This window comes from Puntigrus tetrazona, chromosome 9 (assembly GCF_018831695.1).
Source record: "Puntigrus tetrazona isolate hp1 chromosome 9, ASM1883169v1, whole genome shotgun sequence".
Taxonomy (NCBI): Eukaryota; Metazoa; Chordata; class Actinopteri; order Cypriniformes; family Cyprinidae; genus Puntigrus; species Puntigrus tetrazona.
In genome coordinates, this window is record NC_056707.1 from 12,263,169 (window position 1) to 12,279,429 (window position 16,261).

Here is a 16,261-nt window from a genome sequence, read left to right on the forward strand (position 1 = left end):
TACTGGAAAAAATGTTCATCTAACTTTATGAAACATATCAATTTGAATAACACGTATATATTTCATTTAACAATATATAATATCTATTAATTAATTTAAGACTAAGACATTTACTATTTATTTAAAATAAATGTTTTTATGTTTCATGTGGTCAAAAGGATGTTGCAGCAGTGTTGACCACAGAGAAGAAGTGACAACATCAGGTTGTTTCCCCAGGTGTGGTTTGCGGAATGAGGAAATACGATGGTTAAATGATTGCACTGAACACCCAAACAGGACACGGTGTTCTTAAAGACAATTGTTTGTTTTGATTTTTTTGAACACATATGGTGGTCTTAAAATATTCAAATACTTATTTCTTCAAATGAATTGCCATTTGGTTTGATATTTTATCAATGCAATGACATTGTGACATATAAGTGCCCAAATACTTTTGTGAACTATAATGTATATATTTTGCTAATATCCTTCTGTTTAATTATAATTATGTAGAGGCATTCGTCCTCTTTCTCTGCCTCACATTTTTAATAACCTTAATAACAAACCTTACTGTCAGCAGTTCATATTTTAACACTTTTTAACTCCTATACCATAAACACACCTTGCAGCCATTTACCACAGAGTGTGTCCATGAGCGGTGACCTGACAGAAGTGTTAACTGCAGCAACTCCTCACTAGCTAAGCTACCTTTTCGAGCTCCTCTCGTCTAGTTAACTTCAGTGATGTGATTCCAGCTGTCACTCTGTGTAATCCTATTCTTTACCTCACTGCTCTCCACTTCACTCACACCTTCCATCACTCCATTCCTCTGCTCAGGCTATTCAGTCCTCATCTCGCTCTTCAGCTACATGGCCACACAACAGGATTTAAAACTCATTAAGGGAATTCCCAACAACCTCTCTAATGAGTTATGAAGAGGCTGTATCGGGGTTGATTAGCGAGTTTGCTTTTGATGGGCCGCTTCAACAATTGGACCCGTACACGATTTGAAAAGGTTTGGGGTCATGGCACGGCTTCAGTAACCTTTGTGAAGAGGTCAGTGGTCAGAAAGGGTATCAGGTACAAAGATGCCAGTGAGTAACCAGAACATTTTGTGACCTACCTGCAATTACCCCGGCCCTTTGCACAAATTAAAACATTAAAAAAGGAAAAATGCTTCATGAAACCATTGCAATGTAATGACCCGTGTTGTTGTTGTTTTATTAGACATACAGTGCATTCAGAAAGTATTCAGACCCCCTTCACTTTTTTCAATTTTGTTTTGTTGCAGCCTGATGTTGCAAATTGTTTCATTTTTTTTTTCTCATTGATCTACACTTCGTAACTTATAATGAAATAGTGAAAACTGAATTTTAGAAAAACAAAACTGAAATATCACATTTACATAAGCGTTCAGGCCCTTCACAACAAGACTTGAAATTTGAAGTCCACCTGCAGTAAATTCAATTTATTAGACATGATTTGGAAAGGTACATATATCTCTGTAATAGGCCTCACAGCTTATAACGCATATTACAGTGAAAACCAAGCCATGAGGTCAAAGGAACTGCCTGCAGAGCTCAGATACAGGACTGTATCAAAACACAGATCTGGGGAAGGCTATAAAAAAATTCTCCCAAGAGCTGGTTTCCATTTTTTTTCAAATGGAAGAAGTTTGACACAACCAGGCCTCCAAGAGCTGATCACCAGCCAAGCTTAGCAATGAAGCAGAAAGGCCTTGTCTAGATTGGTGACCAAAAGCCTGATGGTCACTCTAGTTGAGCTCCATGATCATATATGCAGAGAAATCTACAGATGGACAAACTGCCAATTTTGGCTTTATGGCAGTGTGGCCAAACTCAATCCTTTCCTCAGTGAAGACACAAAAAAACACACCTAGAATTGGCAAGACAGCATGTTTGAAAAAACCAGGCACTGCTCATCACAGAGTACCATCCCAAAAGTAAAGTGTGCTGGTAGCAGACTAGATGCTGTGGGGCTGTTTTTCAGGGATGAGGGAAAGCTGAATGGAGCAAAGTACATAATACCTCAATGAAAACCTGTTCCACAGCACTCCGGACCTCAGACTGGGCCAAAGGTTTACCTTCCAACATGACAATGACCCTACACTGTAAAAAAAAACATTTTTGACCTCCCAACTCAAATCCCAACTCAGTCACTAGAAAATGTTGAGGTTTTTTTTGAGGCCTACATTTTTTTACAGTGTAAGCACACAGCCAAGGCAACACATAAGTGGCTTAGGAACAACTCTGTGAATGTCCTAGTCCAACCAGAGACTTGACTTAAACGCTATCAAAAATCTCTGCAGAGATCTGAGAATGGCTGTTCTCCAGTGGTTTCCATCCAACTGGACAGAGCTTGAGAGGATTTGCAAAGAAGAATGACAGAAAATACAGATGTGCAAAGCTTGTTGTCATACCCAAAAAGATTAGAAGCTGTAATTGCTGCCAAATGTACTTTTAAATTAATTTACAGACGTAGTGTAGATTAATGAGCAAAAAAATCCAAAAAAAAACAAAAAAAAAACAATTGTAGTACATACTGCAACATAACAAAATGTAAAAAACTGAAAGCCCTGTAAGTGTCTTGCTCTAATTAATAATCAAAGTAATAAATAAATAAATAAATGTGCAAGTTGCGTTAGATAAAAGTTGGGTAGGTCTGGTTTTAAACCCCAGGTCTGGAGACCTCCAGTGGGTGTCTGGGGGAAAAAAGGAATAAAAATCAGTATAAAATAAGGCAAGAGTGATAGAGCTTTATTATTATGTATTTAAAATGGTCTCCATTCCGCATAAAAGAAACTATAAGAAAAAAAAATCACAAAGGGTTGGGTTGTTTTTGAGAGAGGTGACATTTCCCTGAGACACTGGCTAATAAACTATGAATGACACAATAACAAGCACTGTTGCTGTTAGACTGGAAACTCCTAAATAATGAATTTGTCATTGTGTTAAAATAAATGTATCATTGAGAAAATTATGCAAAATACAATAGTGTAGTCTGCAAAATTATTGGCAGGTTTGACAAAACATTTCCTTATAACATTGATTATAACACCCTAACTTAACCCTTAAGCTTAAATTGATCATGAACTAAACAAATTTATAATATAACGAATCACAAGAAAGTTTTAAAATCACAAATAAATTGAAAACTAATTTGCAGTCTGGATTAAAGGAAAAAAAAATGCCTGTTTTTGCATGCACTCAACATCTCAAGATAAGCTAAACCTTTGAGTAACTTAACATATGAATATGTGACAATTTTATACAATGTCATATGTGCTTTATTTCACTTTAAATGATAATAGGACCATGTGAAAGGCACTTTTACTGACGTTTCAGAATGTCAGAAGCATGTAAAAATGCATCTGACATTTTTGGTGCACTCAAAAAAATAGCCTCCAGTCTCATCAAGTGATTTGGGCAGCTAACACAAAGACACATGTGTTTTGGTAGCCCATTACAGCTAGGATCACACTGAAACGTCCTTTTTTTCTTCTGACACACACACACAAAAAGTCAATCTCCAGTAAAACAGATGACTCCACTGAAATGTTCCGTGAATAGAGATGCTTGTGTGCTATCAGAATCTGGAACCCTGACAAGGGCTGTCTCTCCTTCCGTCACAGAGCCTCTAAAACCCTTGCTTCGTACGCTGCGTTTCTTGGGAAAAGAGCTATTTTTGTTTTTTTTGAGTTGTAAGGAACAGTAAAACTAACATCCCTATAAATGTTCAAGCTCATTTCTAGTTCACTCCAAGCATTGCTATAAATGTTTAGGTTAAAGATTTCGAACATGCATTTAGGAGAAATATGTAATGTAAGGACGAATCTGATGCAAGAGCTCGCAGAAAATATGTGTAGCCTCTAAACTGTTTGAAAGATCCCACTGGTAAAATCTAAATTTGCACATGCAGGCCAACCAGTAATGACAATTATGAGACATAAAGCACTATTGACATCTTCTAATGGTCTTATCATCTTTCTAATGGGCAATTTTGAGGTCAAAACAATTACCATACTAATGAAGTAGACAGTAGCTTAAGTGTCATGGGATCTAAGCTGCCATCATTGTGACCTTTTCTGAGCTTTCTTATTTACTATAGAATATAGAACTTAAAAATAAAAGCAGGATGCATTTCTTAAACTGAGCTTCTGTTTTCTATAGGAAGTGTTCATAATAGAAAGCAAAGTGCTTGTCTGACACAATGGACATCACAAACACTCTTAAGAAAAACAAAACGTGTAGACAATTATTTTAAAGTGAGTACTATTGTTGGTTTTAAAACATCTGATAGAAATCTGGTAAAGCAAGTTGCATGCTTTAAGACCATTGCAAAAAAAATCTTAGTAAGTAAATTCATTATTTTTTTTAGTTTTGCATACTAGCTTTATAACCCTTTATATTCACTGTCGAGTGGATGTGACCGGATACTTCTCTTTTTGATCTGTCTATTGTTTATGGAAAACCCATGTTTTGATATTAGCTTCACACCGCCTTTCCTCCCAGTGAGGATGTTGACTCCTGGGAAATCATTTCACAACGATTAAAACTCAAAACACAGACCGCACGATCCAGTTATCTGCATTGAAGTCATACTGAAGGAAACATTTAAAACAGTAGAAAAAAGTACAAAACAAGTCTAATTATTCCCGGCTGAGTGAGAATGTGGATGGTACAAATCTAAAAGCGAAATCGTTCTAGTCGCTGTGGCAGATGCACTCAGTTGAGTCATTCCGACAATAAAAAAACGATTGTTACATTGTTAATTAGGTTGATATCCTCAGAAGCATGTCAGAGATGAACACAAGGGATTCAGGCAACGGTTGCTGGATGTCATGTTTTTATGATTTAAATGACCCGCTTGTTGCTCAAATTTATGAGTATACACATATTTATAAGTCATTTGCAATCTCTTTCTTTTTTACAGCAGTAATGCAACCTGTCTGTCGTGAGCTGTCTGAGGTCATGTGTGTACAAGAGTGATGAGAGTGAGAGTGAGGCAAGATGGAGGAAATTTGCTGACTTAAATCGTGGCAAAGGTGACCAGGACTACAAGTGCACTGACAGCTTTATGAGCTGCTGGCCTGGGAGGAAAACGCTGGAACATGAGGCGCTGGCGGAGGTCCCAGATTTACACAGGTACTAACCAAAACAAGCTGGCGTCATACCAGTGCACCTCAAAGCAGCTGATGAGCTACAAAAATTTTATGCATACTTGACCTTCATCCATTTACAGTTGATTATTGCCCAGAACTTGATGAAAGGAGGAAGCATCGGGTCTGAGAAACAAAACCTGCAAACAAAAACCTTTATTTTGGATGTCATTTATCTTGATTAGTTAATTGAATATTTAAAATCCATTCTAAAATGAAATGTGTGTTTAATATGCATAACATTATCAAGATACATGTAATGATCCTCCAGTGACCACAGGGGGCCTTAAGAAATATTCCAAGAAAAAAAATTAAAAATGATTCCAAATAAATAAAATAGGAAATTAATTAACATTTTATAAATTATACATTTTTCGTTCTTGCTTTTTCGTTCTGCTCTTTAAAGTTTGTGTGTGTGTGTCTGTTTGTGCTTGCTTGTAATATTCGCTTTTTTCACAGTAGGGTGTGGTAAAGTAATTTTTAATAAAATGTAAAACATTTTTCAGATAATATTTTATACATTTTTTTATAACAAAATGGGCCTGTATACAATACAGTAGTCATCGTTGCTCATGTCATTGCACGTCACACAACGTCTACTTTTTACGTCTGCAATTTGCTGTATGTGTGAACTCCCATCTAACGTTTGATTCCAAACATCGCTCTCAACACTCACAGCACATTTAAAGCAATTCTTTAAAGCTTAAGTTTCCTGAAGTCTTCTAAATAAAATCATGCTTCTGTCGCGCTTCCAAAACAAACTTGTTTAAACATCTGGGACGGTATAGTCACTTTTTTTCGAATAGAGTGTAAATGCTGTGTTTACACTTGACCGCCACATCTCATTAAGCAGCCTCTGCACTCTGACTGCCTAAATACTGCGTCACCCTCTTTCTCTCAGTTTGTTTTCTCTGTCATTCACCATGTATTTGCACTCACTCAGCCTGTGGGTTTGGCCCCTGGCAGCAGCGCAAACTGGTTATGGTGTAACCGCACCCCTCGTCTGCTTCATCCTCCCGATCGTCCTCTCAGCCATGTGGTGTGAGGTAACACGGCTGACCACAACTGTAAGTAGTTCCACCTTCAGCTCATGGAAACCTGGGGAGAGGGCTAGACCGTCAATTATGACCAGCATCTTCCAGAAGAAAAATACATTTCTCACTGTTAGCGGTTGAGGTATGGCAGTAAGGAGTTTAATGATGAGGTGGAAGGGCCAGCAAAATTAAATAATGTCTGATGACCTCCATTATTAAGATTCATTAAAGGAGCATCGGTTCTGTGTAACCTAGTTTTAAAAAGCCCTGACAGACGCTGACACCGACAAAGGCTGATGTGCTACGGTCAATATACAAGTTCAGAGTGTAGAGTAAATGGCAGAATTTAATTAAGCCTCTTTTTTTAAAGCTGCATTTATTTTACAGTAAAACAGTATTGTGAAATATTTCAATTTAAGTTTTCTACCTAATACATTTTTAAATGTAATTTTAAAACATGCATAAAAATGTATAAAAATTACAGTATTTGATGACACATAACAGCATTTATAACGTTACAGAAAATTTCTATTTCAAGTAAATGATTTTATTTAGAGTTTTCCAACAAATGAACCTTGCAAAATGTTTCACAGCTCCCCAAAAACTAAAACTGACAGCTTTTTCATGATAGGAATAAATTGAATTTTTTGAATATATTAAAATGGAAAACTCTTACTTTATGTTGTAATAATATTGGCAGGGTTACTGTCACAGTGAGTTGTGGGAAGGAACTGGTGAAGATCAGAGTTCACAATAAACAGTCTTTAAATAATCCACACACACAAACATCAATGAACAATACCGAACAAACTTATACTGAACAGACCTCAACTTATAAAAGGGGAGACACTGACTTAACTGAATGAGACACACCTGAACATAATGATCTGATTAAGACAAGACACAAAATAGGTCGCACATGCACACAGAGCACATGGGGAATGAAAACACAAACAAACAGTCCAGGGACGTGACAGTTTGCCCCCCTCCCAGAAGGGCCAACTTTGCGCCGTAGAAATTTCAGGAGGTGGCTGGATGATCAGTAGGAGGCAGACGGAGCAAGGAGCCATGGTGGGGGAATGGCCGCTGAGTCCAGGGGGTCAACCGATAGCGATGGAGCAGGTGGAAGAGGAGCCTGAGGCATAGATGGTGAGCCAATTGGCCAGTTCGACTGGGAGGATCCGGAGGGCCAATGCGGAGCAGATGGTGCTGGCCACCGATGCGGAAACGGTGATCTGGAAGGTGGATTGGAGTCGGAGTGACATAGGACTGAGGTGGAACTGGAGGGAAAGAGGAGCCTGACAGTGCCCGAGGGATGATGCGTAGCCAGAGGAGTGAAGTCCTGAGCTGGCGGATGGTCGATGACAGACCAAAATAGAGCCGGAGGGATGAGGTAGTCCGTCGGAGCAAGTGGACTGATGAGCCACGGTGGAGTGGAGGGAGCTAGGAGCCATGTTGAAGCCGACAGGTCGAAGGGATTATGCGGAGTACAGGACTTAGAGGCTGCAGGCAGAGTCAAGGGATTCTTCAGCCACAACACGATAGAAACTGGCAGACCCCTGGGAAAAACCAGCACACAGCTGATGGGCAGTGGGGCTGACAGGCACCAGCGGTGGAGGAGTCAGGAACAAGTGGGAGGGTAGGAATCTTTTAATCTCTTAACGGCTTAATACTTGAGGACGCTTTTGCAGCTTTGTCACAGGCATTGGAGAGCACCTATGAGACACAGGCACTGGAGGGAGCTCTTGAGGAATGACCAGAGGAGGGTGCCTATGATGCACGGGCACTGTCAGGCTGTTTAATGTCCTTTCATCTTCCATATGACCCGCAAACTTACCATAGGTGCTGCTGGTGGTTAACTGGACTCTCCTGGCCAGAACTGGGGAACAGGATGCACGGGAATAAGGAACAGGAATGGCTTTCCTGGCCATGATTGCATTACGGGATCCGCGGGAAACAGGAACGGCTGGCTAGATTCAGCTCAGGCCTGGAGACTTCTCTGAGAAACTGGTAGATGGGCTCTCTCCAACTCAGTCCCATGGTGTCTGAGAGGTCTATGGGGCGATCGTAACTGGCCCCCGAGCCAAAACAGATGGACGAGGGCTACATCATCTAAAGCAACCTCCACGGCCAGTCGACAGAATTCCCCAGTAAAGAAGTAGAAGGGGAGGTACCTCTGGGCGAGAGCAAGGAGACAAGCGACAAAATCCAAAGTTTCGGTTGAAGGCCTGGTATTCTGTCATGGTGTGTTGCGGGAAGGAACGCACAAACATCAGAGTTCACAATAAACAGTCTTTTTATAATCCACAGAGAGATAAGCTTACAAGCAGGGTAGCAACCACACACAAACATTGACGACCAATACCAGACAAACATACACTGAACAGACACAAACAAACAGTCCAGGGGTGTGACAGTTACAGGATTTGACTGCATATAACAGCATATATAATGTTAGAAAAGATATCTATTTCAGGTAAATGCCGTTATCAGTTTTCAAAAATAAATAGTATATGAAAAAGTATATGAAAATATAAAAACTGTTGTTTTAGCATCACAATATTTCATAATATTAATGTTTCACTCTGTTGTTGTTGTTGTTGTTGTTTTTTTTTTCAATCTTATTGACTCTAAACCACTAACGTCTGCCCAGAGGTCATCAAATGATCCTGCTTTAGAGTAACAGAGATGTTTGCATAAGTTACAGACCGACGAACTCTATTCCAATCCCTGGTGACTTGCCTTTATAGAAAGGATTTAGGCCATTACAGTGGTTCTTCAAGTGGCAGAAAAAAAAATCACACATGTATTTTTAGACACTTTATTTTGGTTCTATGGTGGAATTGCACGTAACCATGAATGTGGTAATCCTAAAATGTATTGCAATAAGCTCAAAGTAACCTTTTATCCAAGATGGTGAATGAACTTGATGTTGATTATAAATATACTGTACACAATTTTATTTGGCACTTAGTAGTTAATAGGATCAAAATGGATTATTTTACCTTCATTTACTATTTTTGTGGCATCTGTTTGTGGGGCATGTGTGTACAGTGTTTCAGTTGAGGCTTTGTCATTGACTCTTTAATGAACTCAGTGATAAAGAGGCGGAAATTTAAAAAGAATTAGTCCATAAATTTAAATATTAAATCCCTTTCAATGTTCTTACATTTAAAACCTCCAAAACAGAAACCATAAATTAAAATACACGTGTGGTCAATATTTCACTATGTTCCTATGGTTACACAAGAAAAAAAACCCTTAGTTTAGAAATGTAGGTGATGCATTTCCCTGCCCATTTTTTCTCAATATTCTCTCCTGAGGAAAGCTGTAGCTCCTTCATGCGAGACAGATGCCTAAAATCCACATAGTGCAATCTTTCCTGAAAACAAAGTTCAGTTGTGCAAAAGCCAGTCTTCATTTCAGTGGCGATTTTAGCGTGACTCAAAGAGATCAATTTTCAAATTAAGCCTGTGGGTACCTAAGTAGCATCAAACACTTGAAAGCCTTTGATTTTAGTCCTGCATGCTGAATATGTCACAGTATTTACAAACAAGAATACCGTTTAAATGCAGGCTGAGCTCTGAGGTTTAGACTTTGTGTTGGGAGTTTGTGTGGTGTCCTGGAACTCACAGATTTCATCAGTGGAGCCAAGATCATGTTTAAAATGTATGTCACAGTTTTCAAAAGGGTTTCATTCAATTACATGTGAGAGGCAGTCTTTCAGCATTTTAATAAAAAACAGACATGTTTAAATTATTCATCTTATCTAACCCATCAAATCATTCATTAAGAAAGATTAGGAACAGAAATTATAAAGTCAAATGGTATAATTGTAAATTGCACAATAGGTTAATGAGCCAGATCGAATGATGGAAGAAGCAAGTGTCTCATGTCATTTCACAAGGGTTTTTCAAGATTTTGAGAAAAAAAAAATCCAGGAACATTAAATCTGGTTATTCACCTCCAATATACACTGGATAATGGTTATAAATAATATCTCAAACTAAGTTAGATCTGTTGGGAATATGATTATGGTTTTGAAGTCATGGCAGAGCTTCAAAGGCCCTGCTTGCTCGTGTCTGATGCCAAAGATTAAGAACACAGATGAAAAGCTCTTCGCTGTGAACGCCGTTCTGTATTAGAAAATTGTGAGGCAACACTGACTGTCACTGAATGAAATAATAAATTGAATGAATGTAATTGATCAGTGTAACAGTTTATTAAAAATGAATCATCCAGTCGCATTAGCAATAATTTAAGTAATCTCTAACAACTGAATCTTTCATATAGGATGCTTGTCTTCACAGGATTCATTCTTGTTTCATATTATATTTTCTCAGTTGTTTTTCAGTGTACCCTGACAAGAACAGGACCCCCAACTGTTTAACATTCGTACAAGTCATGAAAAAAACCCCCATAAAACTAACCATAATCAGTTACAACACATTGTTTAAGACACAGTGTCATGTTAAAATTAGTCATTTTTAAAATTGCATTTATTTTTCACACCAAGTAATGTATTACTTTGACAGCCATTATAAAAATAATAATCAGCCCTGTACCATCACATTTTTATGACATAAAAAACATACTTCTGTGGAACATAAAGAAATACATTTTATGAGATTTACTTATTTATTTAAGTCCATACAATGGAAATTAATTTGGTCACCAAAACTGTGGTCAGCAACATTCTTTGAAATATCTTCTTTTGTGCTACACATAAGAAATAGGTTCTACAGGTCTGGAAGGACATGATTTAAATTTTTGGATGAACTGTGCCTTTAAAGTTGACTTTTTGACCCCTTACACTACAAGCTGATGATAAGACCCCGATCTAACAACTAAGCTTTTGGGTTTATCAAAAACAGCTCTAAAAACAATAAGCATCATAATTTACAGTTCAGGACTCTCATTGCAGGGATGTTCTGATTCCATTTTGGGAGTGTGTATGACATTAAATGCCCCTTTCAGAAGGTCATCTCGACAGGCAGTTCTTGATCTGTACACAGGAAGACATGCACGTATGCACGCACACACACACACACACACATTTTTGTCCACAAGACTGGGGGCAACTCTTCTTCACAGGAATTCTTGGGGAATTTCTGCTCTACCTCGCAGGCAAATGAAATTAGTGGGGATTGTGGTGACAGAGTAGCCATTGTGGGAATCATACAATGTGGTTCTTCATCCTCTCTGCACTGCTTGGGGTGGAAAGTCCTGTCTTGAAGGCTGGTTCACTGGCCTGCAGGGGTGCTGTTATCCTCCCCCCTGTCCCAGACACGGTGGGATGCTGGCCAAAAAGGAATGATTAACTGATTACAAGGCAAGGGGTGTTTGTTGTGGCCTTGCTTGACACGAGAGGTTGCCCTTATGGTCACCTGACACACATGCTTGTTTGATACCTGTACCGATGGCAGACTTAATGTAGCCAGTTTAATTGTGTACAAATGTGATTAACAAACAAGTCACATTTTGTCATGCATATTTCAAGTAATGGTTATATAAAGGGTAAAGAATTTTATAGTAGTTCATCAGTGTGTATTTGCATAAGGTAAAGTTGTTAGTGAATTATAAAACTTTTGGTTGAATATATATATATATATATATATATATATATATATATATATATATATATATATATATATATATATATATATATCTGTATTCTGAAAGCAATTGTAGCATGTTTGCTTTATATTGCTGTTGTAAAGTAGCAGCCAGCTGTGATGTCAAGATTGGCTTTGTTAAGAGCTTACAACTCGGTAACTTAATATCAATAAATATTCTAAAATAGCCCTAGTTAAAGTTTATGCGCTACTTGTGCCATAAAATTTGATTTGCAAGTAAATTAGCCTGAGTAATTCGCATTAAAACGCTGACTTCTGTTCAACACTCAAGATTAAGTTGTTTATCTAGGAACTGAGGAGCCTGGTACCTGAGACTGGAGAAGAGCTGGAGATCCAGGGTTACCATGACAAGTTTTCCATGACAGCATAACAGACCGTGTGATGTACTTACTATATGGCTTGAAAACAAAATCAAAAGTGGAAAAACATTGTGTGGTATATGTGATGCTTTTTGTAACGTTTGATTGGCAACAATCTGTGTGATTCTGTGCTTGAGGTAGAGATCTTTAGTGGTTGGGTATAGTACAAGCATATGAACTGCGTGTGGAATGCCAGCTTTTGCATTTATTGAACACAGAGGACTTTACATTTCAAGCTTGGCAACTCGCGGGTAGATGAAATCTCATTGTTGGGACGGTATTCTAAAAATATGAGATGATCTGTTCGCTATTAAGGAGGTCTTTGTGGATGGCAGTTGGTCATACATTCCTTTGCACAATTACGCATTGCCCCCTGTTCTAGGAACAGAGGTAGCATTATAACTGTAGCACACGATTGCATTTGGGGTTTCAAACCGACAAAATAAAAATGAAATGCTAACTCAAAACATACGTGAGTAGCTCTCATACTTGTTCTGAACGTAACATTTGATTTTATTTGTTATGTTTTCAGGAGAAAGTAAATAAAATGTCCCTTTGTCAAAATGGTAAGTTGTTCCTAGTGCAAATAAACACACTCTTTGTTCATAGTCTAACATACTTTTGCCTCAGGGTGCAGTTATTATCCTGTGTCTGGCCTTTATTGAAGTACGGCTAGATTTGCACATCTAGATATAGACGTCATTTACTAAAGCTTGACAAACAAGTCTAGGATGGTTATGAAATATGACTTAGATCACTGTCAAAGTTTAGTAGCACCTAACTTTTGACAGTAATGCTGTTTACATATCCAACACTTGACTGCATTGCAACAGATATAATCACTCTGATTTTTTTTTTTTTTTGTTTCTTTTCTTTGAAATGGAGGAAATAGTGATTGCTTTATTACTCTCAGCCTTGGATTCCTTTTTGCATCAAATTTGTGATTAGCAGTTTGAAAGCAAAGGCTTTTCCAAAACCATGTTTTAAGAAGTTACTTCTTCAATTAAGTCTGTAAATGGCATATACACACAGTTACACTCCACCGATTGACTGGTTGATTGACTGGTTGGTTGATTGATTGATTGATTGATTGATTGATTGATTGATTGATTGATTGATTGCCTGTAATTTTAACACAGCTTATCATGACAGTTCTGTGTATTGATTTATCTTGAATTACACCAGAGCTACCAGTTTCCTTTTCCTTCCAGAAATCCATTGTTCTAAAGCATCAACTTCCCTCACATGGTACAGACTATGGTTTAGAAGTTTCTAATCTTATTTTACAGAGTAGTGGCACAGTTGCCAACTATTTACAAGGCTTTGCTAATTACCATCAACCCATCACTATTTAAACTCATAGAGACCAAGAACACAAAAGCCACACTGGGCTTAGCAAACAGATTACCGCTCTTAGAAGTACATGCAGTAAAGATTTAATCAACTTGTATTCTGGCACAGAGCTGAAGTTGAGCTTTGACATTATGAAGGCTCTGCATGATTTATCACACTGTGATCCAAGAACTAACATCTCATACCTGTTTTTAAGCATGATTTCCAGTCTCATGCCAACCAGATACATCATTACTGCACACTCTGGCTATTTTTGTGCACTTTACCACAGTTAGTTCCTAAGTAAGTCCTGCATGTCCTTAATTTTATCTTCTCCCTGAATTACAGCCACCCAGACGCTGCTTCCCTGGAGGATTCCGACTGTTGTGGCAGCACTAATTTAACCACTGACCTCCTAAATGATATTGTCTCTCTTTCTTCATCTAGATTTTTCCACATTCTCATTTGAGCACATATCTCTTCGCCATGTTGTTCATCATGTTTCTTTTTTCCCCCTGGAGAACCCCTGAGCCGAACAAAGATAATCTCGCTGCATTCCTCCGTTTCCTCCTGGTGGGAGGTAGCGCTCTGATTCCAGTGATGAGCACATCTTGACTTGCGGCACTGGACCATCTGGGTTCAATATGCCCCTTGTCACTATGTCATCTATGCCTAAACAAATCCTTTGATTTTGGATAACCACAGACTGGAGTATAATTTCGTATTTTTATCTTAAAGGCGAAAGATTCAGCTGCAGTTAAACTACCTGTGTTTGAAACTGAGCAGCTTGATTTTAAGATTTGAAATCTAATCATCTGTCCTAAAAATATGAATACAATTAAACAACAAACAGTTGGTTGATTATCATTTGATAGAAATTAAGATAACACGAACTTTAGACTTTACTTTTTTGTTCTTTAGAAAGTTTAAATCAAGGTTTTTTTTTCAATTTTCTAATGTTGCAGCAAATATGCTCTCAAATTACTGGGATTTAGTATATCACACAGTGTGAATGCTCATTTAAAGGGAGACTTCATGCAAAATTAACCTTTAGGACATTTTTATGCATCTAAAATTTGTTATTCTAAAATAGAAGCTTTTCTATTCAGTGAAAGTGCAGCTGTGGTAATAATTCACATTCTCTTCGCGTTATTTTAAGATACAATTCTTGCCACTAACAAACTATTAACTACTATTATATTTTGCCCCAATTAACACCTACTTTGCTGCTTATTTATAGTTAGCAGGGCAGTTGTTAAGGTCAGAGATGATCAGAGATGTAGAACATGGTCATGCATAATATGTGCTTTATACGTACAAATAAACAGCCAGAATGTCAACTGTTTTTAACAATGTATCTTGTGTAGTGCACAAATTAAAGATACATTCACAGAAAAAAAAAACATAAATACTATTTTGTCTCTGGAACTTCACACTTGTGACATCTGTGCTCTTCCAGAGTAAGGTTTCAGATGGACTTTTAGATTGGATTAGAGGTACTAAAGTGAGCAGAAGGGAAACTCAGCAGCTGTCGGTGCCCCCCAGGTGAGTGGGACGCCCATGGCTTAAGGCTGTCTGAGATAATGGCACTGTCTCGTCCCTGTCATTTACCACTGTCTTCACATCCTACCAGTAAGAGTTTAATGATTAATCCTTTCAAAGTGTTCTGGAGATGTCTGGGTAAACATTCACTCATATTTCCTTTGTATAATCACATAGCTCATTTTTGGTGTTTTGTTTTATTAGTAAGATGAGACCCCGAAACACTTTCCACAATTGTTTGGTCCCCACAATCTCCTAAAAACAGTTTTAAACAGCTGTTGCTATAATAGACCAATAGAAATTCTGTAACACTTGACAATAAAATTTCACTTAGGTCTCATGGCCAAGACAACTATTTTTAAAGCATTCATTAATCTAGGTCAGTGTTACTCATTGGGTGGCTCCCCAAGCTTTACTTTGTGGCTTGCATGGCAGTAAATAATACAATGATATGATCATACAGTCAATACAGAGATTTAATAAAAAAAAAAACACTACTCACAATATCGGCTAACCCAGTGATGTTGCCTACACTGGATGCAGTGTGGCGAGCGATGAGATGTGATACGATCGCCTTCAGGACTGAACTACTTTGTACTTGCGAGCGCAACGGGCGAAGCAGAAATAAACACTACGTTCAAATAATTGTTGCTTTGTCGCGGGCCATGCACAATAACCGTTGTGCCTGGTATGGAAATGGTCAAACAGTTCTCTGTTACAAATAATTGTAATAACAATGCCTAAAATAATAGCATCACAAGAAGAAAAGAAAATTCTTGAAAAAAAAGGGGGGTTAGATACATGATGGGCTAGTAACTTAAGGTCTTTTCAGCATTTAGGTAATTCTGCTTTTTTAAGACTTAATCCTCTTGTCTCAGTTACAAATTTGACTGGTATGCTAAATAAAAAAAAATGATAGCCCCTTTTGTTTTAAATTGCCCATCAGGGATGACAGATTGATAAAAAAGTAACTTTTGATACTTCACGGTAAAAGTGGCTCTCCTGTTGACATGAAAAAGTTAGTGAGGACCACTGATCTAGGTTAATATTAATTTATACTATAGTTCACAGACGATTTATTGAATAATTTAATGAAAATGTTCTAACTAATGACAAATATATGAGCTTATACAATCTTTCTTTTTATGTATAGTTCTATATATATAGAATTGAGGATTTCTCAAAAGAGAAGAAAAACCT

At 37.8% G+C, this 16,261-nt stretch overlaps 1 long non-coding RNA gene across 1 annotated transcript; it reads right to left on the minus strand.

The window, feature by feature from the left end:
- Window positions 1–4,943: 4,943 nt before the first annotated feature.
- LOC122351183 lies at window positions 4,944–6,979 on the minus strand. The gene is made up of 3 exons (XR_006251707.1): window positions 6,869–6,979; window positions 6,098–6,256; window positions 4,944–5,298 (listed from the first exon to the last, which is right to left on the minus strand). It is a non-coding gene; the product is annotated as an uncharacterized LOC122351183 (long non-coding RNA).
- Window positions 6,980–16,261: the final 9,282 nt, after the last annotated feature.